The following is a 26,236-nucleotide window of genomic DNA, read 5'->3' on the forward strand; positions in this document are numbered from 1 at the left end:
GACCAACCCAGGCAACTCAGGAAAGGTGGTTTGGTGTATCAGAATTATTAAAACTGTGTAACTTTACCCATGAAACAAAAGATATATTTACCTGAAAGACCATTTCTGGTGTAGTTTTAATATATCACAGAAACAAGAGGCTCAGGCCTGTAGTTCTGCTAAAATGGCACTAAATCTATGAGGGCTCTGAAAAGGAATTTAGAGTCAAACATGTGTAGCCCTGGGTTTCCTGTGTTGTCAAGGTAACCAGAGCCTCCTTTTTCTTGGTAACTTGAACCTGCCAAACCAAACGAGACACCTCACACGCTAGCTAATCAGCCACCTGCCACTGAGTGAGACAGCTCTCTGTGGATTGGGTAGCCACAGGCCCGGCTTCTCCTCATCTTCTCTGCCTTCCAACCTTCTCTGGTTGAGCCTGTATTGAGAGAAAACACTCCATTGTCGCTTTCACGAGGTGGCAAAGCTGGATTATGTCTTTAAGCTCTTAGGGAAAGAACACGACTATTTAAGACGTTTGCCTGGGCTACGTGGCAAATGCCAATCTGTACACTTGCCCTCTGCCCTGAGAGGACTTTATTTTTTTTTTATTTATTTTTTTATTTTTTTTCCTGAGAGGACTTTAGAAAAAAAAATGTGGGAATACGTATATGGCTTTTTCCCAACTGCTGTTGATGTTGACATAATGCAAGGCCAGGCCACGTGAAAGTTGAGACTCTGGTTTTGTGTTGCATCTTGGGAAAATTCAGGTCGAAACAAAGAAGAATGTTCATCAAGTGAACATGTTTATCCAGAGCCCCCAGCGCTCAGGGACTCTGCTGGCTCCTGCCTGGGACACAGGGCTGAAGACACCTTAGTCTCTACGCTCACCGTTTACGGATGACTGGACGGCCTAAGACAAAAAACACAACCATGAGTCAAGGTGGGATATAATTAGGGTCATCAGGGAGATAGGAAGGTATGAAGAAAAGGCTGCATGAGCTCCAAGGTAGATGAGACATTAACTGGATGTGAGTAGCCAAGAAGCCTTCATGGAAGATGTGGTATTTGAAACAGGCTTTGACAGAATTTCTAGAATGGTGTTTTTTTGAGGAGGGCATTCAAAAAGCCAAGTAAAGAAGGACCCACAGAAGGGGGGAGTTCAAAGATATAAACGGTGGCGTGTTTAGGCTCCTGGGCTAGGAGGCTCCCAGACTGCCTGGGTGTAAATGCCTGGCTCCCTACCTTCTACTGTGTGACCTTGAGCAAGTCATTAACCTCCCTGGGCGTCAGTCCTCTATAAAGGGAAGGGATAACAGTGGTACCTCATTGGGATAGTTGAGGCGATTAAATGACTTAAAATGTGTGAACTCTTGGAGCTCTTCCAACTTTATAGTAAGTGCTTTAAAAATGTTAGCTATTGTTTTCGTTGTTAGTGGGGTGTCATAGAAGGTGTGGTGCTTATGAGACCAGAGAGAGTTTTGGGTTCATTTTGGGGCCCCAAATAGATCAGATTTAAGTTTTATTTAATTTGATAGGCCATGGGGGAGTCGACATCAGAGATTTTTTTTTTAATTTTTAATTTTTTCGATGAAAGTAGGGAACTCACAGCACCAGAACAGCAGAACACCAGGAAGCAACAATACTGTAAAATTCAGTCGTTAAACATGTGGCGTAGTCTTTTTTCGGTTATATTTCCAGCCATTGCCCCAAAGTGCGAAGCATGTTAACTTCCCCTCTGGTGACTGAGACTGTGAATTAATTTGATACAAAACACCTGTAGAAAGAATTACTGAATGCTAATCTTGTACAGGTGGAGAGAAAATCGATTCAGAGAGGAACAACTTCTATTTTCTCATATAAATAAAAACCGCGGGGGACTATGAATGTCAAAGCCGGTGGCCTTGAACCCTTCTCTACCACAGGGGGCTACAAGCCTGGGCAATATATCATTAAAAAAACAAGTCATTTCTTTTCCATTTTGTAATATGTTCTGGGAGATTTGACTGATGACCTATATTTCAGGAAGCATAAATGATTTCCACATCTCAGATGAGATGGGTATGTCATAAATCAATACATGATGTAGTAAAACACTTTTTTCTGCCTTGACACAGCCTTGATCCCTAATTATAGGTGAGAACAAGGTAAATATTTTTTTTTAACAGCGAGCAGTCCATAAGAACTTCATTGACCCAAAATGTTTTTATTCATTGCTCTCAGTTCATAGACGCTGGTTCCTCTCTCGCCTGGAATTGCTTCTGCTACATCACATTCACCTTTTGGAGAACAATTGTTGAGTTCTAAGAACATGCGTGCTTCCGGTTCTTCTGACCTCTGGATGTATTTTTGTGACCTCTCCCTGGCCTTTCTTTGATCTCGGTTGGCCCGCTCCTTTCTCTCTAATCGGGAGGCCTCGGGTGCAGGTTCTATCTCATGGCTCAGCCTGTTTTGGCCTGTTCCGGAGGAAGCCAGCTGCTCCATGTCACTTCCCTTCAGACAAATCAATGGCTTTCAAGTGTTCTGAAACTGAGGGAGGATATTGTGAATGACAGATCACTGAGGCTCCCGTGGGGGCAGCTGTCTTCTCTGGAGCCACGAAAGCTATTTGGTCTCCTTTAAGGAAGCCAGGTAGACTTGTGCTCCATGGTCACTAAGGTCGTGTTGGAGCTGGAGAAGGAGGTGGGCTGAAGGACAGAGAAGTCGCTTAGGAGCGTGTCACTACTTCATTGCATGGGGGGATCTTTTTCCTTCTCCCCTTCTAGATGCTCAGCTGGGTCTCTCTAATAAAAGACAGATGAGCAAGAGAAAAGCATATAAATCCCCTTAATGTAACTTTCATGCGACATGGGAGCCTTTGTAAGGAAATGAAGGCCCAAAGAACAGTTAAGCCTGTGTGTTTTCATCCTAGGTTTGATGAAGAGTAGAAAGTTGTGGAAAAACATGATAGGACAGAGAAGAGCTAAGTGTCATAAACTGGAGAAACTTAGCCAGGCCTATATGTTCGGATTATTGTGGGCATCCCTCCATGTTGGAGATAAGATGCTCCCTTCCTCTGGCAGAGGGAGGACACCTTCTGTGAGGGTCTTAGGACCCACTTCAGAGCAGAGAGTTCTTCCTGCATCTGCCATTTCTCAAATTCCTTTAGCTTAAAATGTTCAATATACTAGGGTGCCATATATTGGAATAGTGTGTCCTGAACCCCATTAATGAGAATGGCTCGATTTCTCTGAATCCAAACCACTGTGGCATTGGAAAGTCAAATCCATTCACCCTCATCACTAGATCTTCCCTTGTATTTCCAACTCTAAAATGAATATTTTCCCAATTGTTTAGCTTCTTTGCAAATATATGCTTATGCTGGATGGATGTTAGGATGGAAGGGTCCTTCTTCAATTAAAAGCAGTAAAGGTCAAAGGTCTTAAAATTCTGAGTAGTGTGTCAGGAGTTTGGAGCAAGTTTAGACATGCATGAATGATAGAAAGAAATGGTGCTCTCCTTGCTGGAAAGAGCACTGAAGCCCAGCAGTTCAGAGGGGCGGTTCCTGTGAGCTGGGCCACAGAGATATCTGGGTGGAAGAGTGTTTATTGACATCCTTAGTAGGTGACTTTTTAAATTTTGAAATAATTATAGATTCAAATGAGGTTGCAAATATCGTATATGGAGTTTTGTGTGCTTTCATCCAGTTTACTCCAATGGTGACATCCATAATTGTAGTATAGTATCTAGGAGATAGATGAGTAGGCGACACTACTTTCTTCCATGTTTTTAAAATTGTGGCAAATGAACATAAAATTTACCCTCCTGACCGTTTTGCAGTGTACAGTTCAGTGGCATTAAGTACATGTCATACTGTTGTACAACCATGTGATTCTAGAACTCTTTCATCTTGTAAAACTGCAACTCAGTGTCTTTTAAACATTAACTCCCCCCTCCCCCCCAAAAAATAAGTAAACATTAACTCCCCACTTCCCCTCCGCTGGACCCTGGTACCCATCATTGTCCTTTCTGTCTCTGAATTTGACTACAATGGGTACCTCGAGTGACTAGAATCATGCAATATGTATTGGTCTTTTTGGGACTGGCTCATCACACTTAGCATAATGTCCTTAATTTTCATCCATGTCGTAGCATGTGCTAGAATGTCCTCCCTTTTTAAGGCTGGGCATTATCCCATTGTATGTATGTGCCACAGTTTGTCTATCCATTCAACCATCAAAGCTTGGGTGGCGTCCTTCTTTTAGCTACTGTGGATAATGCTGCTATGAACATGGGTACACAAATATTTTTTTGAGACTTTGCTTTCAGTTCTTCTGCATATATACCAAGAAGTGGAGTTGCTGGAAGTAGGTGACTTTTCAAGTCTGCACTTTGCTTGTTTCTTCCAAGTCTGGGAGCTCTGAATCGTTACCAGCTCCCCGAAGCCACCGCTTTTAAATTGTCCATCATCCCCAGCCCCCACAATGTTCCCACGTTCCTGGCTGCCAAGCTTAGATTTCCCATTAGGGAAACCACTTCTTGCATATTCTTTTAGCTCCTCTACAGGACATCAACCCCACTTTTATCTCATATCAAATTTCAGCTTCTGTACCAGATTTTCTGCTCTCCTTGGCACACCAAAGTCTTCAAGCACTTTTTTTTTGGGGGAGGAGGGAGGCTCCAGAGACCCTGTGCTTTCTGGGGTCTCTCCTACTACACCAAGGGGCCCATTTGTCCTTAATAGCTCTTCCACTTCTTATGGTTGATCCTTACTCCTCAGACCCCTCTTGTCTTGGTCTACACCTTCTCTCTGGAAGGACTTTTTTAGACTCAGTGCTGGAGCGACTCCTAAATTCTGGTGAATCTCAAATTTTTCTCCAATCCAGACTCCTTCCTTGAAATCCAGATTTAAATATCCCACTGCCTGCTCAACATCTTTTGGATGATGAATAAGCATCTCAAACTTAATTTGCATAAGATAGAATTATTGACTTTCTCACCTAAACCTGCTGGTCCCCTGGTTTTATCTTTCTCAGCAAATGGCACCCGAGTTCACAAAGTTGCTCAGGCCTAAGCTCTAGATGCTCTTCATTCCTGTTCTTCTTCATATCCCATTTCTATTGTTCAGTGAGTACTGTTGGCTCTGTTGTCAAAATAAACCCCAAAATGTGGCCACTTTTCCCTTCCTCTACTCCATCATTCCATCTGAGCTGTAGTCATCTCCCCTTTGTATAGAGACTTCAGTGATTGTTTAAAACTGTGAGTCAGGATCCAATCAACCTCCTGATCAATCAGAACCCTTTAAAGACTTCCTAGAACACAACGTCAAATCCAAGTGTGATAGTGCAGGTTAGGGACCCACATGGTGTGGTTGCTACTTTGCTCTCTGAACCACATTTCCTACCATTCTTCTTGTCTGCTCTTGCTGGTCACACTGTCTGGCTTTCCATTCCTTGAACTTGGCAAATTCATTTTGCCTCAAAGCTTTTACTCTCTCTTCAGAGAAAGCTTTCTCCAGACCCTCACTAGCTTGCTCCTTTGCATCATGGAACTCACTGCACCTACGTTCTGTCCTGACTCTAACATCGCTACTCCAACCACACACACTATCTCCTTAACCTCTTTTATTGTTATTTTTATTTTTAAATTCCAGTTAGCATAACATATAGTCTTATATTAGTTTCAGATCTACAATATAGCGATTCAACACTTTCATACATCACCCAGTGCTCATTGTGACAAGTGTGCTCCTTAACCTCATCGCCTGTTTCCCACATCCTCCCACCCATCTCCCCTCTTATCCTCTTTTATTGTACTTTACAGCGAATACTTCTATAATAAGTAACATATTTTATTATTCATATCTGTGCCGGTCTTCTCCACTAGAATGTGAGTTCTATGAAGGCAGCTCTTATGTCTTTCTTGCTCATCACTGCCATCCACCAAGATGTGGCAGCTGCAGAGCTAAAAAACGAGTGAACGAATAAATGCACCTGTGTCTTTATACCTTTAGCAATGTGTTATTGTGGATCAGATGATTTCCTTTTGTTCAATGGATCCTCCTTCATTTGGACAAAAGAGATAAAATAAAGCCGAATTTTAATACTTTCAGTTTGTGTGATTAAGAAGAAATCAGTTTGCACGGAGGTTGCCTTAGTTTCTTAACACTAGCGACTGTTGGTTTCCAGTTTGCAGACAATCTTAAATTTAAAATTCTAATGGGAGTTGAAGTGGCTTCTCTCAGTACAAAAGGGAATAGAAGGGGATCTAAGAAAGTGAGATCATTGACACATTCAGCCTTGAAATCATCACTCTCTTCACCATAATTTAAGTTTTAATAAACCATGTCAAAAACTCAGAGGCACATCATGGAAAGAAACCAATATTTTTCTTTTCTTTTTTTTTTTAAGCGAGCAGTTACTGTATCCCTGGTAGTATGCTTTAATATGAATGCTCAGTTCATCTTTATGACTGTGTTCTAGGATGGGTATTATTACTCCTTGTTGAGATAAGGAGATCAAGAATTAGAGAATTTTGTACTTGCCATAGGTCACAGTAAAAGGCAGAGCAGGTTTGGGAGTGGCCAGACTCATTCCCAGACCTGTGTTCTTTATATGTCCTCACACTGCCTCCTGTGGGGAAAACTAGGGTGAGACTCTCATAGGTATATCTGAATTATTTTTATGGGCTATCAAAATTCCAATTTAAAAGTGAAATTGAATGTTTGCATCGAAAAATGCCACAGCAGGGATCTCTAACCCAAGAGATGGAATTAGCTGATGAGCCATGAACTGGAGAAAGAAGAGTTGATTCATTTTGAAAAACATTGTCTGCCAACTGCATTTGCAGAGAAGCCATCCTGGGCAGAACACTGTGCAGTGTAAAGTGGGTTCGATGAGAAGGGGAAGGTTCCTGCTCTGAACAATTTCTGATAATGTCAGGCTACCATACAAGGTTCACCATGAACTGGTTAGGTTTACCACCCACTGGGCTCTGTGCTGGCTTGTGTTATCCCCATCTTACACATGAAGGTACCTGACATGCTTAAGGTTACCAGCTGGTGTGTTACAGAGATGTGCCTGAAAGCCAGGTCCATCTGCTCCTGTCTATACCTTATCCATTTGGAGAGATCCCCTCCCACTTACCCGAGGGACAAAGAATAGGAATGAAACAACTGGGAATAAAATTATGTAAGGTAATACCTCTTACTCTTCAGTGGCATTATGAGAGCCGAAAGAGTTCTACCAAATGGTGAAATCAAGTGTGTTTAACTCCACAGCAGACAGTTGTCAAAAGTACTATCTTTTTCTTAGAAGTTCTGTAATTCGGAGAATGACCTAACTCATTTTGGTTTATTATTATTATTATTATTATTATTATTATTTTACATTATTCTAAATTGATAAAACTTTATTATATGGTGCAGTCTAAGTCAGGATAGATTAGACTGTACTGTGGTAACAAGCAGTCCCAAATCTTAGAAAGAAAGGCAATAACAGTTTTTTTCTCCTTGAATTGAAGTGGGGCTTAGGTTGTCTCCCTGCATTGGTGGGGGGCTCTGCTTCATGCTGTCTCTTTCTCCACTCTGGGAAGCAGCCTGTGACAGAGCGAAAAGAGAGCTCTAGAGGGTCTCACACTTCACTTCCATGGGCCATTACCAGCTAGTGGGTCCCACCAGACACAAGGGCTGTGGGAAGTCCAGACAGCTAGAAATATTCCAAGAGCCAATCCAATCACTGCCTGAGGCTAGAGGAAAAGTTTCATGTGAAATTACTATGTATCTTTTTTTATTTATTAATGAGAGACGAGAGAGAGGCAGAGACACAGGCAGAGGGAGAAGCAGGCTCCCTGCAGGGAGCCCGATGCGGGACTTGATCCCAGAACCCCGGGATCACGACCTGAGCCAAGGGCATATACTCAACCACTGAGCCACTTAGGTGCCCCTACTATGTATCTTGAATATAAAAATATCTAGGATGATTATGTTTCAGAAATTATACTTATGGAAATTAGGATAAGATTCAGGTTAAATGTGTGATGACCATATTTAATTTTTAAAACTTATTTTGTTTTTCACTGATCATTTAGAAGTGGTTTTTAAAAATCATTTTCCTTTTCCTTCAACTCTAATTTTATTTTATTTTGTTTTTTTAAAGATTTTATTTATTCATTCATGATAGACATAGAGAGAGAGAGAGAGAGAGGCAGAGACACAAGCAGTCTCTATGCAGGGAACCTGACGTGGGACTCGATCGTGTGACTCCAGGATCGTGCTCTGGGCCAAAGGCAGGCGCTAAACCGCTGAGCCACCCAGGGATCCCCTCATTCAACTCTGATTTTAAAAACTGTACCAGCTCTATATCTGTCTGTAGAGAGGAACCCACTTGGAAGGTATGTGCAAGAATCAGCAGGATGGTGTCTGATTGTCTTTCTTCAACTCAAAGGAACATTCATTTAAAACTTTGGATTATTAATTTTTTTTAAGATTTTATTTATTTATTTGAAAGAGAAAGAATGAGAGAGAGAGAGAGAGCATGAGCAGAGTGAGGAGCAAGGGGAGAAGCTGACTCCCTGCTGAGAAGGGAGATCGACGTGGGGCTCCATCCAGGGACCCCAAGATCATGACCTGAGCCAAAGGCAGACATTCAATTGACTGAGCCACCCAGGCATCCCTGGATTATTAGTTCTAACTTCAAGTATGCAGAGTAAAACAGAAGACTCTTTCAAGATAAGAGTGCTATCATTCTCTGCTTTCCTAACTCCTGTTCTCAAAATCTGAACATTCTAGAACCACTTTTAGAAAATATATATGTCTACTTTAACAATCAGTGCCTATCCCAAGATCGTGTGAGTTTTTATCATGCTCTCTCTCAAGGTGTCCTGCCAAAGCCAGTGCTTCCGAATGACCTTAGTGATACTTGAGTACGGTGCAATGTTTCTCGACAAAATAAAATGTACTTTGGAAGATCTTACAGCTTTTCTCTGACCCGGGGTAGATGGTTTATAGCCAGAGAGGGTGGAAAGCCAAACACCTTCAAGAGAAAGGTTTCCTTAGGTCTGGAGACCACTCCCATAATTATGAGGAGAATCAACATTTCGATACAAAATTAATGTTCATAGCCTTTATTTATTTATTTGTAAGATTTTATTCGTTTATTTGACACACACACACACACACACACAGCACAAGCAGGGGGAGGTGCAGAGGGAGAGGGAGAAGCAGATTCCCTGCTAAGCAGGAGCCCGATGTGGGACTCGATCCTGGGATCTTGACCTGAGCTGAAGGCAGGTGAATAAGCAACCGGGCCACCCAGGGGCCCTGTTCATCACCTCCAAATTTGAAATATGCCATATGGCTTTTTTTTTTTTAAGGGGATAATATATAAGTAAGCAATGATCTAATGCTAAAACTCCTGAAAGTTTGGGAGTTTTTTGTTTTTTTTTTTTAAAGATTTTATTTATTCATGAAAGACACACAGAGAGAGAGAGAGGCAGAGACACAGGTAGAGGGAGAAGCAGGCTCCATGTGGGGAGCCTGATGTGGGACTCGATCCTGGGACCCCAGGATCATGCCCTGGGCTGAAGGCAGCGCTACACCACTGAGCCACCCGGGCAGCCTGGAGTTCTTTCAATAGACAGACAATGGCCTGAAATAAGGAATTTGGTGACTGGAGGTAGGGGGGAGGTCCTGCAAAGGTCTCTAGGAGAGGAAGGATACATTGGGATGAAGAAACCGTCCCATAAGTAGGTTTTTAAGTTCACAGATTAGAACACCTCCAATTAGAAAAAAAAGTTACACTTAAACCTACACACCCAGAGAACAGCAAAGAACCCTTAGGGATGTGAGGTTTCACCTGTCTTATAGGGAAAAGTATTATGAGCTTAATTGGGTGAAATCTTATCTGTGAGATTCGTAATACTTTGGGGAGGGGGAAGGAATGCATATTTTAAGAAAATAGAGATTTGGCTGGGTTAGAAACTTTAGCTTTCGCAGCAATAAGATATTAGTGGCAAAAAATATATTTTTTAAAAGTTCTATCAACCAATGGCAGCAATTAACCCATAGTTTTCGTAGGAGAAGATGAGACTTGAAGAGTCAAAATAAAGCAAACAAAATGAAGCAAAATCTGCAGTGAGGATGAATTATTCTCTAAGATTTCAAAAGAGTGGAAGTGACACTTAAACCGAATTGTTAAACTTTGCAAAAGCCCCTCTCAGTGTCGGATATTCCTCAACTTGAAAATGTAAACTTGAAAATAAGATACTGGTCTTAAAGGAAAAAAAAGGAAAGAAAAGAAAAGAAAAGAAAAGGAAAGAAAAGAAAAGAAAAGAAAAGAAATAGGAAAGGAAAGGAAAGGAAAGGAAAGGAAAGGAAAGGAAAGGAAAGGAAAGGAAAGGAAAGGAAAGGAAAGAAAAAAAAAGATACTGGTGTAAAACCTGTAGGGGTGAGCAGGGCAGAGCTCAGGGCACCCCAGGCCGGCTCCCTGGTTCCCTGGGGGGCCTCTGGGCAGAACCTCCTTCCCCAGGGGTTCATCTGCACCAGCGACCTGTCAGCTGCCCCTGGGAGTTCCAAGGTCAGACTTTACACACCAAGGTGGGCAGACAGTACAAAGATCAGCAAGAGAGGACAGAGTCCGGGAAATTGATGGTATTTTGAAATGTAAACAGTCAATTCTCTGATAAAACTTGCCGAAATTTTGTTTAAAAAGTAAAGAGAAAGCACACATCTGCGGTCCCTGCAGGCTAGGCTGGGCTTGGGAAGAAAGCCCTGGTAAGTTCCAGAGCGGAGCTGGCAGGCTGTGGCTGCGAGGGGCTTGGTTCTCAGGACAACAGGGGAGCTCATTTATAGCAGTTATTGTTTTTAAATGCCGAAATGAGGCTATTAGAGACAAAGACGGGATGATCAAAATCTAGGAGTACAGATAAGTTTACATATTTGAACGCGCCTGGATCCTGCTAGTTTTTAACTCCTAACAAACACATTTTAGTAGCCGAAGTTCCAGTTTTTATATCCGTCCCAACAAACTTTGTAATTTATACAGTCCTAAGTTTTAAAAAATATAAATTTTATTTATTACTTGTAATCAATACTTTCTCCTCTGCATTCCTGCCCCCACCAGAGACACACCCACATTGTCCATCCATAGAAAGTTTTCTTTTTTTTAACCAAATCCTGATGCAAATTATCACTTTTTAACCTCCCAATTTTCAGTTGGGATTTTAATTTCTATTTTCTTTCTTTTTTTTAAAGATTTTATTAATTTGGGGATCCCTGGGCGGCTCAGCGGTTTAGCGCCTGCCTTTGGCCCAGGGCGTGGTCCTGGAGACCCGGGATCGAATCCTGTGTTGGGCTCCCTGCACGGAGCCTGCTTCTCCCTCTGCCTGTCTCTGCCTCTCTCTCTCTCTCTATGTCTATCATGAATAAATAAATAACATCTTAAAAAAATTTTTATTAAGTTATGAGGGACACACAGAGAGAGGCAGAGACATAGGCAGAGGGAGAAGCAGGTTCCCTGCGGGATGCCTGATTCAGGACTCGATCCCAGGACCCTGGGAATCATGCCGTGGGCCAAAGGCAGATGCTCAACCACTGAGTCACCCAGGTGCCCCCCCCCCTTTTTAGAGATTTTATTTATTTATTTGGGAGAGAGAGAGAAATAGATTTGAGAGAGAGAGAGAAAGAGAGGAGAGAGGGAGAAGCAGCCCCCGTCCCTGCTGAGCAGGGAGCCCGCCTTGGGGCTCAATCCCAGGACCCCAAGATCAGAACCTGAGCCAAAGGCAGATGCATACCTGACTGAGCCACCCAGGTGGCTACTATTTGCTGAAAAATCTCATTTGTGGCAGAATTGTCACAAATATCATGAACCCTCCTCAATCCCATAGGGTAGCTGTTATTAAGCTCATTTTACCAGTGAGAACTGGGGTTCTGAGCAGCGAAGTACCTAATTTGGGGTCATACAGCCAGAAACTAGCAGGGCCTGGATTCGAATCCTCCCTTGTGTGATGCTCTGAACCTGCATTTTTCCAATAGCAGGATTCTATTAAGCTTCAGGGTTTCAGGTTAATGGAAGGCAGTTGGCACTCAGAACTTGCTGCCCCCCTGGCAATATCTGGGAGAGCTGCTCGCCCCCCTTCAATAAGTAGCCTCTACTCACGCCAGAGCACACCACACAGAGTTACTTGCGAGGACCAGCTCCTTGGCAAATCTATGCCTATAATTTGGAGGTTGTCCCCTGTGACTTTCCCCTGGGGCTCAGGTTTGTTTTGTTTTCTCTCTCTAGCGGTGGCTGGCCAGTCACCTCTCAATTTCGGAGAACTTTCTAGAACTTCATTCCAGGACTTCTCAAGTAAATTTCGTATTTCATCTAATTTGGTGACCGTCCCCTCACTGGTTTTGAGCTTTTTGGGGGGTGGGGGAGTGGAATGCCAGCCTCTCTGGGTGCCATACAAAGTACTCCTCAACTGTGAGTACACCGTGGGGCCGGAAGTGGATTAACTGGGAAGCTAGTGAGGCTTAAGCAGGACCCCACGTGCACGGCTGCTTCCTGGGGGCGCCGTGTTCCTATGGCAGTCGTTTTAGTATAACTAGCGAGAGAAAGATGTTCCAGATGCAGGTGGTTAAGACGGTTGTATCTTTCCCTGCTGATGTCTTGTCATACTTCGCCTCAGGTTGGAGTGGCCACAGCCATTTCCGGAATCTGGCTCATGGAAGTTGAGGTGGGGGATCCATTTAGCAGGGTTTAGCGAGGCCTAGTTATGTGGTTCAGGGTCACTCTATAGACATGCTGTTACTGGCTGTCCAGTGTGGGAATGGGTTCCAGGAATACCCTCCTGCCCACTGTGGGGGCTTGTCTGGAATTGTGAGATGAAGGTGAAGGGCCAGAGACTGGGCTGTGAGAGGAGTCGGTCCTATGGTGCTGGCATTTCAGGGAGGTACGAGTGGAGGAGAAGTAGAGCCTGCAGCTCATCTGTGAAAAATATTATGGTGAAAGATTAGCCTGTGCATAAACAGATTAGTTCATTGTCCTGGATTTTGTGACATTTGTGGTACTGGGCAATACTTATTTATTTATTTATTTATTTAAGATTTTATTTATTTATTCATGAGAGACCCAGAGAGAGAGGCAGAGACACAGGCAGAGGGAGAAGCAGGCTCCATGCAGGGAGCCCTATGTGGGACTTGATCCCAGGACTCCAGGATCATGGCCTGGGCCGAAGGCAGGTGCTAAACTGCTGAGCTACCTGGGAATTCCCTGTATACATTCTTAATCTGTGCAGATCTAACCAAATTTTATGTGAGGTAGGAGCAGAGAAACTGAAACTTCACTGTAAGTATTTAGTTAGGTCTCATCGTCAAGTTATGGCGATTAGGAGTTTGGCCAAGTGGCAGGTGTCTTCCTGGGCTTGGAGGTATCAGGATAGGATGTGGTGAAGTGGCCCAGGAGTTTGGGGGTGGGGGTGGGGACCAACCTCCCTGCCACTCACGGCTGGGTGAGGGAACTAGATCTGACCAGATGGAATGGCCAGGGGCTAGTGGATTATTCCTTCAGGTTCATCCCTTTCTCCGCCCCCCTCTGTTATTTTTCTCTTTCTTTCTCTCTCTCTCTCTTTCTTTCTTTCTTTCTTTTTCTTTCTTTTTCTTCTTTCTTTCTTTCTCTCTCTCTTTCTTTCTTTCTTTCTTTCTTTCTTTCTTTCTTTCTTTCTTTCTTTCTCTTTCTCTTTCCTTCTTTCTTCTCATTCTTCTTTCAACACAGGATGTTCTCTTCAAAGAATCTAGTGCTAAAGGTCAAACCTAAAAATATCAGCAGTGGTTAATTCTGAGAGATCACATTAGAAGTGAATATCATTTTTTCTCTTCTTTATATATATACTTTTTGATCTTTCTGTAAATAGAATGTGTTAGCAATAGGAAAAAGAAGCATGTGAAGACCCCTTCCACCACCACACCCACGACCTGTGTGTGTATGTGATTTTACTACAGAGCTCATTTTCTTTCCCTTTCTCATTTCCTAAAAATAAATGCATAAAGGCTTACTAGTGTCCTAAGAACTCTCTGGGAACTTCAAAGAAGGCCTTATGTCATACCTTTTAAAACTGTGTGCAAGAAGCAGATTTTTAATTTGAGAACACATAAAATGGGAAGCACTTTCCTTTGACTTCTCCTTTCGTGTGTGAATGTGAGATGTATGTGAAGGGGAAGTCCATGAGCAAATTGCCAATTAATTGTTGAGAACTGAAGAACATGGATGCAGAAATTAGCATCTAATTACCTGCCTATGGTATTGTCATTCAAGACACGAAACTGCTGAGCTTTATAATTGTGGGGAAAATGTATTCCCTTCCAGTGTTGATATTTTTATGAAAGTCCATGAGAGGTGCTTGGTGGCCGAAAGGACACAGTCTGCCTTTACTTCACCAATGATGATGATGTGCCAGGCTGGTGCCAGCCCGGGCTTGCACTTCCTTTGGGCACAGAACACAAGTGTCAGGCAGGTATAAAATGTATAGAAATTTCAGTAGTTATTATTATTTTAAGATTTTATTTATTTATTTGAGAGAGAAAGAAAAAGAAAATGAGAGAGAGAGAGAGAGAGAGAGAGCACGAGTGGTGGTGAGGGGCAGAGGGAGAAGCAGACTCCCCACTGAGCAGGGAGCCTGATGTGAGACTCGATCCCAGGACGCCAAGATCATGACCTGAACCGAAGGCAGATGCTTAACCCACTGAACCACCTAGGTGCCCTTGTAGTTATTCTATAGACCAAATTATTTAGAGTAAAAATGGAATAATCTATGTAGAATCTGAGCGGAATTCATATTACAGTTAATAGCTGCCACGGAACTGTTTCTAGGGTTTTCTTTATTTACTCTCTGCTGCTCAGGCTGCCCCAGGCTTTCTTCTGCCCTTGCTTCATGCCTCAGGACATTCTCATTGCAAGGTCCTTAGAGCCCCGGCTAAATGGCTCATTAACACTTCCTGGCTACTTGTTAGTGTCTCCACTGGTTTCCTTAAAGTCTCCAGGGCAGCCCCGGAAGGGCGCACAGTAGGCATTCAGACAGAGTTGTTTCCAATACGCAGGGCACAGATGAAGTTCTTTAGGTTGGAGCACAAGGCCTCCCCAGTCCCCCCATCGTCCCCTCCCCACTGCCTTCCCTCAGCCAGCCCCACTTCTCCATCTGTGTCTAATCCCCTCCAAGGCCCCTTCTCTCTGGGTGCCTGATGTATTGAGCCTGGGCCTGGGCACTAGGTTCCTGGCTCTCTGGAAGGAGCCACATCAGTTTGCAACAAAACCAAATACACCTACAAGCTAAAGACAGTTAAACCGTTACGTGGAACTTGACTGCGAAGCCTATCTTTTCCTGCATTCTTTGAGTATTAGCGTGTAAATAGGAGCTGCATAATAAACTATCATTTTCTTTCTTAGTTATTTTATTTTAGTTATTTTATATTATATATATATAATATATTATAGTTATTTTAGTTATTTCTTTCTCAGTTATTTTTTAGTTATTTACTGTTGGAATATACCTGCCAACACAATGTCAGGTTAGTTTCAGGTGTCCAACATAGTGATTTTGCAGTTCTTGGTGCTCGTGACGGTTGCTGTGGTGGCCATCTGTCACCATACAACGCTGTAACCATATTACTGGCGACGCTGTACTTTTCGTCTCTGAGATTCATTTATTTTATAACTGGAAATTTGTACCTCTGAATCCGCTTCACCTGTTTTACCCATCCCCCCCGCCCACCTCCCCTCTGGCAGCCACCAATTTGTTCTCTGTATGTAAGAGACTGTTTGCTTGTTTGTTCATTTGCTTTGTTTTTAAACCAGCATTGTCGATCCAACTCCAGGTGATGGTCAGCAAGGGGGGCTTGGATTATTTTGCGATAAAATGGGCTAACATGGCTAAATTGTCACAGAGTGCCTGGCATGCGGTTGGCACTCCACTAGAAATTCATTTTCTTCCTTTTGTCACGGTGGTCCGGTTACATTTGTAGCCCTGTGACAGTGTGTAGCTCTGCTCCATAAAGAATCACTAAGAACTTAATGAGCTGTCTTTCCTCCAATGCCATGGGCTGTGTCAACACAATGCTAAACATTGTGACAATTTTTGACTGAATTGAGTTAACTGACTGAATGTTTTGAAGTATTGACACAGCAGCTAAAAGAGTGAGAAATGTAGTCAAGCCAGCTATTCGGTATGATGACAAACGGCAACCATTTCAAGAGTAAAACTAGGATAGAAACATGAGAAGCCAGTGGATGGTAAGTAGCCACGGGGCCATCGGGAAGCACTTGCCAAACCATCTGGCTTAGGGGGCAGACAGCGAGGTGGAAGTCTGAGCATGTCCCTAGATCACCAGACCAGCAAAGCAAAGCCAAGCCCAGGAGCCACGTGGTCCTACCCCTTTTACCAAAGCCTCCTTAATTGAGGCCAAAGGAATGGAAGTAGAAAGTGGGAAGTTTTCGCAAATTTTTGAGAAATGATGAGGATGGTTTAATCCTTCTGTCCTTTGCAGTCATTGTCTGCCTTTAATTCCTTCCTCTGATGGCTCTGAGGTTGGGTAGCGTGCTCTCTAGTGCTGGCAGCCCACGAGCAGGCTGGCAGTGGGAAATCTTTGCAAGGAAAGTTGGGGCAACCGTTGTTTAATTGGGAAATACTCATTCTGCAATTTAATTGTCAATGATTTTTTTTAAAGGTTAAAAAAATTTTGTTCTAGGACGCCTGGGTGGCTCAGTGGTTGAGCATCTGCCTTTGGCTCAGGGTGTGATCCTGGGGTCGTGGGATTGATGTGCCTACTAGGGAGCCTACTTCTCCCCCTGCCTGTGTCTCTGCCTCTCTCTGTGTCTCTCATAAATAAATAAATAAAAATGTTAAAAAAATTTTTTTTGTTCTATGGATATATGTAAAGCTATAAGTGGTTACATATGCATATCATAAATAATATATAATAAATAATATATGTTGTATTCTCTCTCTATTATCTTATACGTGTAATATATATGGTAGTATATATAGTACATATACAGTGTTATCTTCCAGATGTGCAGAGATAACACTGTGTATGTACTATATATAGATCATTGTATTATATGTATAATGCATCATAATATACGTATAATACATAATATACGGGGCAGGGAAAGAGAATTGTGTGATTTTTAACTCTACACATATTTACTAGCATGGCTAATCTTACATAAAAGCAACTGCGCTTGATGGTAGCTCGGCAGGTCATTTCTGAAAGGTTTCTGACCTGAGCCATCAGTGAGAAATTTGGCATTTCCCCAACCACCCCTGGGAAATGAATGAAGAAGCCACAGCTACAGGTCAGTTTCCATCAGCAGAACAACTCTTCGTTTGAGGATCCTTCTCTAGCAAAAAGAGAGTCGGTAATGGCCAACTTAGCTGACACAGCGAACATTGGATACCACAAAATTTTGCTTGAACGAAAGGACTCAGGTTTCTGAAGTTGCCGTAACCGAGTTTGGCATCCCTGTGTGTGTGGAGATCACAGCTAGTTTGCTTTCCTTATGGGGGGAGCAATAAGTCAATAAAGTCAATAAAGTAACTATTATGACTGGTTTTATGACTCCAGGGCTTTCCCTCCTTACATGGCATTGATAAGGATGATCAAATCGCTTTGTTCAGTCATGGACTTGAGACAGTCTATCACTCATTTGCCCTTGTGGCCTTTATTCCTTCTTCTTCTATGGCACACAGCTCATGTCACAGAGAATCTGACTGAGGGTATGGATTGTTTGTTTGTTTGTTTGTTTTTTTCTTTTTTTTGCCACAACATTTTACAGTGTTCCCAAAGAACCTAGAGGGCACGCTTGAAACAATAAGTGCAACCCAGCTAAAATGAACTCCTGCTGGTTGGGATAGCTATAAATGTCAAACTCCAGGATTTTAAAGACTTACACTGGCTCACACATAGCTTGTACATTTAGAAGTATTATTGAGTTGGAAGATAATGACGGTCACATGTTGAGAATAGAATATGACATCTTAACGTATGCTCTTCGTCTCTGTAAGTCTCTGGAGTCCAATTATTGAAACTTAAAAATGCCGCACTTCAGTGCATGAACTACAGAACCAGTGGGAATAATTAATGCCCCCAATTTTAATCTATTTACAGGTCTTACAAAACACCTAGAGTAATAGGGAAAAAACATGCTTGACAAAGATATTTAATTGTACAAATTTCACTTTGAACTTTTGTTTATAAAAATGTACCTATTCCTACATAAAAATGCCTGCCATGTTGTTATCCCCTAATGTTAATTTTATTTTTGTGTCTTGGTATAATGAGAACTGTTGTCAAATCCATTAGAAGTATATGTACTGTGCTGAAGAGTCTGGTTTTATTGGTTAAGATGTTTTCCTTACAAGGAAAACCTTGAGCCCAACTCAAATGATCTTAAACAAGAAGGACATTTATTGGCTCATGTAACTAGAGGAATAGTGGGCTCTAGGGTCACTTAGCCTGGTGGGGCTGGTTTCATTTGGGGAAACTCCACTGGCTGTATCCTCATTTGGGTCTTGATTTAATTCTTGGGCTGCTTCCCTCATCCCACCAAAGAGGTACAGCAGTGCTCCTGGCTGCACATCTATTAATCAAGGGGAGCAAGGAGAGATGTACGATTTGGGCGTCTGTTCCATTGAAAAAAAAGGAAAGAAAAATGGGGGGAGGAAGAAGACGGGGCAGGGAGAGAGAGAGAGAGAAAGGAAGAAACAAAGAATGAGCTACATAGCAACAGATATGGCTTGCAGAGATGGCAGTTTGTTGCATGTCATAAGATGTGTGGGTTGACACAGCCCATCAGGTTGGCACATCAGTGCAGCAACCGCTCTGGACCCATGTTCTTTCTATCTTTCTGCTGCTGGGCCTGTAAGACTCACGTCTACCATTTAGAAAAAAGTCAGGTCTGTTCTCTTGTATCAGGAGCAAGATAAAACATTCTTGAAAGCCGCACCCAACTGACCTCCACTTCTGTGCTACTGGCAAGTGTTGGATCGTACCCAACATCCATTTTTTTGTTTTTACTTACCACCCAAACCTCCGCAGTCTTTAAGAGAGGCAGTGTGGTTATTTAAAAAAAAAAACCAAACAAACAAAAAAAAAACCAAACCAAACTCCCAAAACCCATATCCCAGGTTAGACTTTCCAGATACAGTAAAAACAAAACAAAAAACAGGATGCTCAGCATGGGACATACATACTTACACAAAATTTATTTGTTTATCTGAAATTCAAGGTTAACCGAACGTCCTGTATTTTATCTGGCAACCATACCTCAGCCTTCCTTGGAGGTGGCGTGACCATGAAAGAGACAGTCTGCTAGATGGAGCTTCCGGAAAAACCGTTTAAAATGGGGCCAAACTTACCAGACACGATCTTTTGGTCCTTTGCACTCTGCCCTCCCTGCTTCACCCTGCCTGGACTTTGAACAGAATATTCAGAACTGGTTTTAGCGAGAGACTATCCCCTGTAAGGATCGCAGAGAAATGAGGGGGAGAAGCCTGGTTCCTTGAGCATCTCTGAGTTGCCTACCCCCAGATTCTTTATTATATAAAAACAAATGAAGCCTTGGTTCAGTCACTATAGTTCAGTTTTGGCTGCGTGCTGCCAAATGCAATCCTAATTGCCTTGACACAAGCTACCCCTTGAGGAAGAGTGAGGGAGAGGCTGGCTAGTGGTTTATCAAGCTACTTTGTTTTCTTCCTTGTTACACAGCTGGACTACACTTCCCAGCCCCCTGCAGTTAGGTGAGGCTGTATGACTGAGTTCTGGCGAATGGAAAGTGAGTGGAGGTCCTGTACCAAACTTCCAGGCCTGACTCATGCTCCTACCAGTCCCATGTCTGCAGCAGGAACAAGGAGCCCGAGGGAAGAGCGGATACACTGGATGAAAGCAGCCTGCTCTGTGATGACTCATGCTGACTCTGTCATCGTATTGTAATGTGAACAAGAAATCAACGTTCTTGGGTTAAGCTCCTGTGACATTGGGTTCTTTGGGGTTAGCTATGTCAACGACACCTGGCATAAGAGAGACTGCTTCAGGCCTAGAATTCCAGGCATGAATCTGAGATTCACTTTCATTGGATCACACATCTGCCCATCTCTTAATCAGTGCAACGGAATGTTCCTATTGGCTTAAACAAATCATGGCGCATCCTGGAGGTGGGCCTGGGGTCAGCCTTTCCCTGGGGCCCACAGTCAGTCAGGGTTCTAGCAGGAAACAGAGCGATTTGAGGAAGAGTTTATTTATTTATTTTTTAAAATTTTATTTATTTATTCATGAGACACACACACACACACAGAATGAGAGAGAGAGGCAGAGGGAGAAGCAGGCTCCATGCAGGGAGTCCGATGTGGGACTCGATCCCGGGTCTCCAAGATCACACCCTGAGCTGAAGGTGGCACTAAACCACTGAGCCACCCGGGCTGCCCTGAGGAAGAGTTTAATAAAATGCCTATTTACAAAGATGGAGGGGTGTAGGGAACTCACAAAAAGAGTGCGGTACCCTATAGCTAGGAATGGCAGCACCTTAGCACCCCTAGGCCGGAAGGGTGGGTTGGCGACCGGTTGCCAGAACCTCAGGACAGATGTGCCAGAGATACAGATAGCTAGTGGGGAGCGGGCTGCTCGTCCAGACTCATGACTTTCGGCTCAAGGAAGCAGCCAGCCTGCATGGTAGAGCCAGAGGGAACAGTCACCCTGGTCTTATTTTCCTGCTTTCCTGATCTCCTGCAGGGCTCCTCATTGACCAAACCCAACTTGAAGCCAAAGGTCACGAGGGCCCATGGTGTGGTCCATACAAGTCCAGCTCCCAGGAGAAACCAGGGTGGAGAAGGGAAGAAAGTGGATCTGGAGGCGACTGGCCGTGCAGGCTGTGAGTGTGAGGAGGCCACACCCAAGCCAAGTCCGGTTCCGACAGGATGGTGGAAGAGGGTAAGGAACAGGGGGAAGGGATTTGTAGCTTACCTGGTTGGTTTCATCTCAGGCCTTGGGGGCTTAATATATGGTGACAACTAATTTTTTTAGATATAAATCTTTTGGCCATAGGACAAGTACATAGAAGGAACGGCTTTTGAATTTTCACGCACATGATAAATTCCAAGTTCTGGAAGATGTCGAATAACTTATTTATCAAAGCATTAGAGTTGCCAGGACAACAGAATTTAATTTAGTGGTGTTCGATTTACACATTGCTTTAATTCTTCTGCCAGAGTTACTTGTTTAATTCTATCTCCTTTGGTTTGGAAAGTGTTCCTGCTAAGAGCAATTATAATATCAGTAATATCCCCTGCTTTATTAATATTTTTATATAATCCAATGCCTGCTTTATTGGCCGGGACTTTTTGATCTCTTGTAATTGGTTTTATTCCAGGACATCTTGTTGCAGCTGATGCTGAAGACAATCTTAGGTTTGTACTTTTAGTACTGAATGAATTCCCATATTGATTCACAGTTGATGGCTAATTGTGCATAATCTTAGCATTATTTTTGTGCCTGCTGATATTAATCATAGCAGCCCTAGTGATGCATTGTTAACTTAGATGTTAAATTGTCTTGAAGATTCTCATACATCTCCTGTGGAAGCTTTCCTTAACTGCACGTTTATGAAATTTTTAGGGACAGTCATACTTTCCTGCATTATATTATCCCGATGAGTTAGGCAGAGCAGGTGTTGTCATTATATAAAATTTCAGTAAGTGGGATGCCTGGGTGGCTCAGTGGTTGAGCGTCTGCCTTTGTTCCAGGGAGTGATCCTGGGATCTGGAATCGAGTCCCACATCGGGCTCCCTGCAGGGAGCCCGCTTCTCCCTCTGCCTGTGTCTCTGCCTCTCTCTCTCTGCGTCTCTCATGAATAAATAAAATCTTAAAAAAAATTCAGTAATTCTCATTATTGGACAGTCATAAATATATCTAAATATAAGGTGAAAACAAACATTATCTTTGTTCTAAGAGCCAAATATAATTTTGATTATTATATTAGGTATATATCCTTTCAGAACTTTCTCCAAGATTTATATATTATCTCACTGGGTTTCTGACTTGTTTTTTTTTTAACATACATCTTGAATATTTTTTCATATTAAAAAACACACATTAGGGGCATCTGGGTGACTCAGTGGTTGAACTTCCGCCTTCTGCTCAGGTCGTGATCCCAGGGTCCTGAGATTGAGTCCCGCAAGGAAGCCTGCTTCTCCCTCTGCCTGCGTCTCTGCCTCTCTGTGTCTCTCATGAATAAATAAATGAAATCTAAAAAAAAAAGACAATAACACACTTCAGCAATCACTCTCAATAGCTATAAACTATCCTACTACAGGTATAATTTAATATTCCCTTAATTTTGATATATGATTTGTTTCTAACTTTTTGCTTTTAGATATAGGGCCTTGAAAAAATATTATTGTGTATTCATCTTTGTGCTCTGGTCTAATTATTTCCTTTGGACAATAGGAAGTTCTAGAAATAGGACTTCTGGACCACATAGAAACAAAATGTTAAAGCTTTTGATACATACTTAGGGTAGATATTGTACTCATATCTTGCAGGAAGTATCCCTTCAGGGTTATTTAGTAATTTGCCTTATTTCAGTCATGAGTTCATTTTACTTTTGTAACTTTGGATAATAAGATGCAGATGACAACGATAAATTCTTGTTTTTATGTCTAGGTTTAACTTGGAGTATATGGTGAGCATTCTTAGTTGCAAGCGACAGAAAGAGAAGAGACTGATTTTTTAAAAAGATTTTTATTTATTTATTCATGAGAGACACACAGAGAGAGGCAGAGACATAGGCAGAGGGAGAAGCAGGCTCTGTGTGGGGAGCCTGATGTAATCCCGGGACACGGGGAGCACAATCTGAGCCAAAGGCAGACACTCAACCACTGAACCACCCTGGCACCCCCAGAACAGACTGATTTAGGCAGAAAAGTAATTGATGAGAAGGTAGCTCAACGAATCCTTGGCAAGGCAAGATGCAAGGCTGGTGTGACCCTGGTGCGAGGCTAAGCCGCATGAATAAGTGACAGAAAGGATGAAGCAGAGCTGGTCTTCATAAAATACGAAATGCCATAGTTTCATGGCTGTACTGCAGCTGACTTTGCTGGTAGCCCTAGCCCTTTGGCATCCACCTCGGGCTGCACCTGGCAATGCTCTGCCCTCCCCATGTGGGGCGGGCTAGATGTTGCAAAGCATGAATGAGCTCAGGACAAATGAGAATAGAAGGATGTGCTAGTCCGTGTGGACTGTCACAACGGAGTACCGTATAGTGGGTGGCTTAACAGAAATGATTCCCTCACAGTTTTGGGAGCTAAGGGGGTCAAGATCAAGGGTCAATCTGATTCGATTCCTGGTGAGAGCTATCTTCTTGGCTTGAAACTGCTACCTTTCTGCTGTGCTCACATGGCCATTCCTTTGAGTGCGCGTGGAAAGAGAGGGGGCGGGGGGGCTCTCTGGTGTCTCTTCCCCAGACACGAATCTGGGGATCCCTGAGTGGCTCAATGTTTTAACGCCTGCCTTCAGCCCAGGGCGTAATCCTGGGGTCCCGGGATCGAGTCCCAGGTCAGGTTCCCTGCATGGAGCCTGCTTCTCTGCTTCTCTCTCTCTGTGTATCTCTCATGAATAAATAAATAAAATCTTTAAAAAACAAAACAAAAAGACACAACTCCCAAAGAATAAGAGCCTCACTCTTGGAACTTCAGCCTTTTCCAGGGCTCCACCTGGAACTTTAATCACCTTGTTACTCCAAATAGAGCCATCCTGGGGGTTAGGGCTTTAACATTTGAATTTTGTGGGGGACACAGACAGTCGGCCTGTAGACAGGATAAATACTCCAGACTTCTCACCTCTCAGTAGGGATAAGACTGGAACTTGCTCTGTGTCATCTCCTGGAGGTCCCCAGTCAGACTGAACCCCTTGGGCTCACAGGGGTTACCCTGTTCACTGAGGCACCTGCCTGGTTTCTTCTCTTCCCCAATTCCTGACCAGTGCTTCCTGAGATCACGGCCCACATAAACTACTTGTCTTCAAATCCTTATCTCAGGGTCTGCTTCTGGGGGGGCCATCCAACTTGACAGTTTGGACCAAAGGATGTGTTCTTGAAACAATGCCCCTGAAATTGGAGAAGGAGCATGCTGGCTGCACCTTTGCTGCTTCTTGTGTTCTAGCTCAGCCTCTGTGAGAGCCTCTGGGTTACCTGCTAGCACACTGGCTGCAGGGGAGCTGGGAAAAGCGGGGGTCTGACACAGTCAGTGCAGTTTCAGGCCTTCAAACTCAGGGTGGAGGTCCAAACACCTGCAGTCAAAAAGAATAGTAAATGTCCTTTAGGAGGGGCCATCTGTGTATTTTTGCTGGGTTACTCTATTTTCCCATTATGGGAACAGGTTGTATCCAGACCTGTGTAAAAGCCATTGTTAGCAAAGAAAATCCTGAGATTTTTCTCCTTTTATGCCTCCGTATCATTCAGCCCCACTCTTCTCTTTCAATTACAAAGGCAGTAATAAGGCATTTGCTGTAGTTCCACAAAAATAGAAAATTATCTACTGGCCACTCATAGCTAAAAGAGAAATGAAGTGAGAAATTCTTCTCCCCAGATAAACACCCGTGGGGTTTCAGCCACAAGTTGGAGAAGTTTTTTAGGAAAGCAATTTCTCAGTTCTTTTTACACTAACTTATAGAGATGATTGTGGATCCTCTAGGGAAAATACTTAGCTCAGGATTTTTGAAGTTCTGATGTAGGAGCATTTGGCCATCTGGGCCTGGTTGGTGACTGCACAGAGAATGTCTTGAGAGAGACAGATGATTTATTGGCAGCAAGGGAACAGCACGGTGCCGTCTTTCTTCCTTGTCGAGAATCCTTGCTGCAAGAGAACAAGCAGGATATTAATCAATGCAGAGTTTTAAAAGTACCTACAGCAATGAATTGATTCACGATACACCAAGAGTACAGGGACTTTATTTCCAATCTCACCGTGCTAATTTTTAAAGTGAATATGCAAATATGCTTCCAGTAAGTGCATTGCCCAACCTACTAACTCAAATATGTCATTCCTCTTCTGTAGGGAGTTTCCTGTGGCGTGAACAGAAATTCTCCAGAAGCTGGATAAATTGCCCTAGGTGTACATTTGCCAACAATACCATTACTTATTAAAGAAAACATTTTCACTATTTTAATACAGGTGAATCAATTCTATTCTCTACAAGCTTATGCCAAGTGCCTTGAGGTGGGTTTTTCTCGAATGCGGTTGAGTTGAGAAGACATCACAGACAATGCAACAGAAATTCTCAGGGTATCCTTTTAACCTTAAAAAAAAAAAAACCCAAAACAATAATCATGATAAAAATCGCTTACATTAAAAAAAATCGCTTACATTTGTATGATACTTTTGTAAGCACTAAAATTAGTTGCCATTTATAAAGTGCTATTCACATTTCATCCTCACAATAAGGAAAAAAAACCCCACCAAAACCACCAAAGTGACTTCGTGAGGTGCAAGGGGCAGGTCTTTGTGACCTTTCCAGACCTTCTTTTACTGCCAACAGCATTGATTACATGGTGTCATAAAAAAAGATGCAGGGATAGATGTAGAAGAATCATGACAGGAAATTGAAGGACTGTGCAGGGTACTGGACCGATGAGACAGAGGAAGAAGTTTGGCACATGAAGCCACAAGCTAACTCTGTATTCTTTCAAATCTACGTGAAAAAAAAAATCTGATGGAGCTCATTCTCTCAAGTTTGACAGCAGTCCTAGAAATTTACATGACATTTCCACTAATAATTTATGAAGCTGAAAGAAACTCTTCTAAACTATCGATAATGAAACACACATTGTGATCAACAATGCTAGAGGAAAGACTAAATTCTCTTTGTATCATCTCTGGGGAAATATGACAAAATCGATGCTATCCAAGAAGATGCAACCAAAAAAAAAATTGTGGGGAAAAAGCCTTAGAGAGGCATGGTGGACAGTTAATGAATAAGGTTACGATTACAGTTTCTAGATTTTATGCTGTTTGTGGCATTTGTCACCTTCTGAAATGTGTAATGTTGTAATTTTTCTTTACTGAGTGAAAATACGCTCACATCTACCTGAGTATTTAGGATTTTGTATTCTTTTTTTCTTGAAGAAGTGCTCTAAAATTGTATTCATTTCAGGAGCCACAAAACCTGGGTCTTCCTATCCTTGAGGATAAATGTGCTGGTTATACTGCATGGTAAATTCTTTTTTAAGTAATCTTCATACTTAACGTGGGGCTCAAA

At 42.7% G+C, this 26,236-nt stretch overlaps 1 long non-coding RNA gene across 1 annotated transcript; it reads left to right on the forward strand.

Annotated features, from left to right (window-relative positions):
* Positions 1-234: 234 nt before the first annotated feature.
* LOC111091337 lies at positions 235-25,139 on the forward strand. The gene is made up of 3 exons (XR_005355187.1): positions 235-919; positions 20,717-20,914; positions 25,036-25,139. It is a non-coding gene; the product is annotated as an uncharacterized LOC111091337 (long non-coding RNA).
* The last annotated feature ends 1,097 nt before the right edge of the window (positions 25,140-26,236 follow it).

Source organism: Canis lupus, chromosome 2 (assembly GCF_011100685.1).
Source record: "Canis lupus familiaris isolate Mischka breed German Shepherd chromosome 2, alternate assembly UU_Cfam_GSD_1.0, whole genome shotgun sequence".
Lineage (NCBI taxonomy): Eukaryota > Metazoa > Chordata > Mammalia > Carnivora > Canidae > Canis > Canis lupus.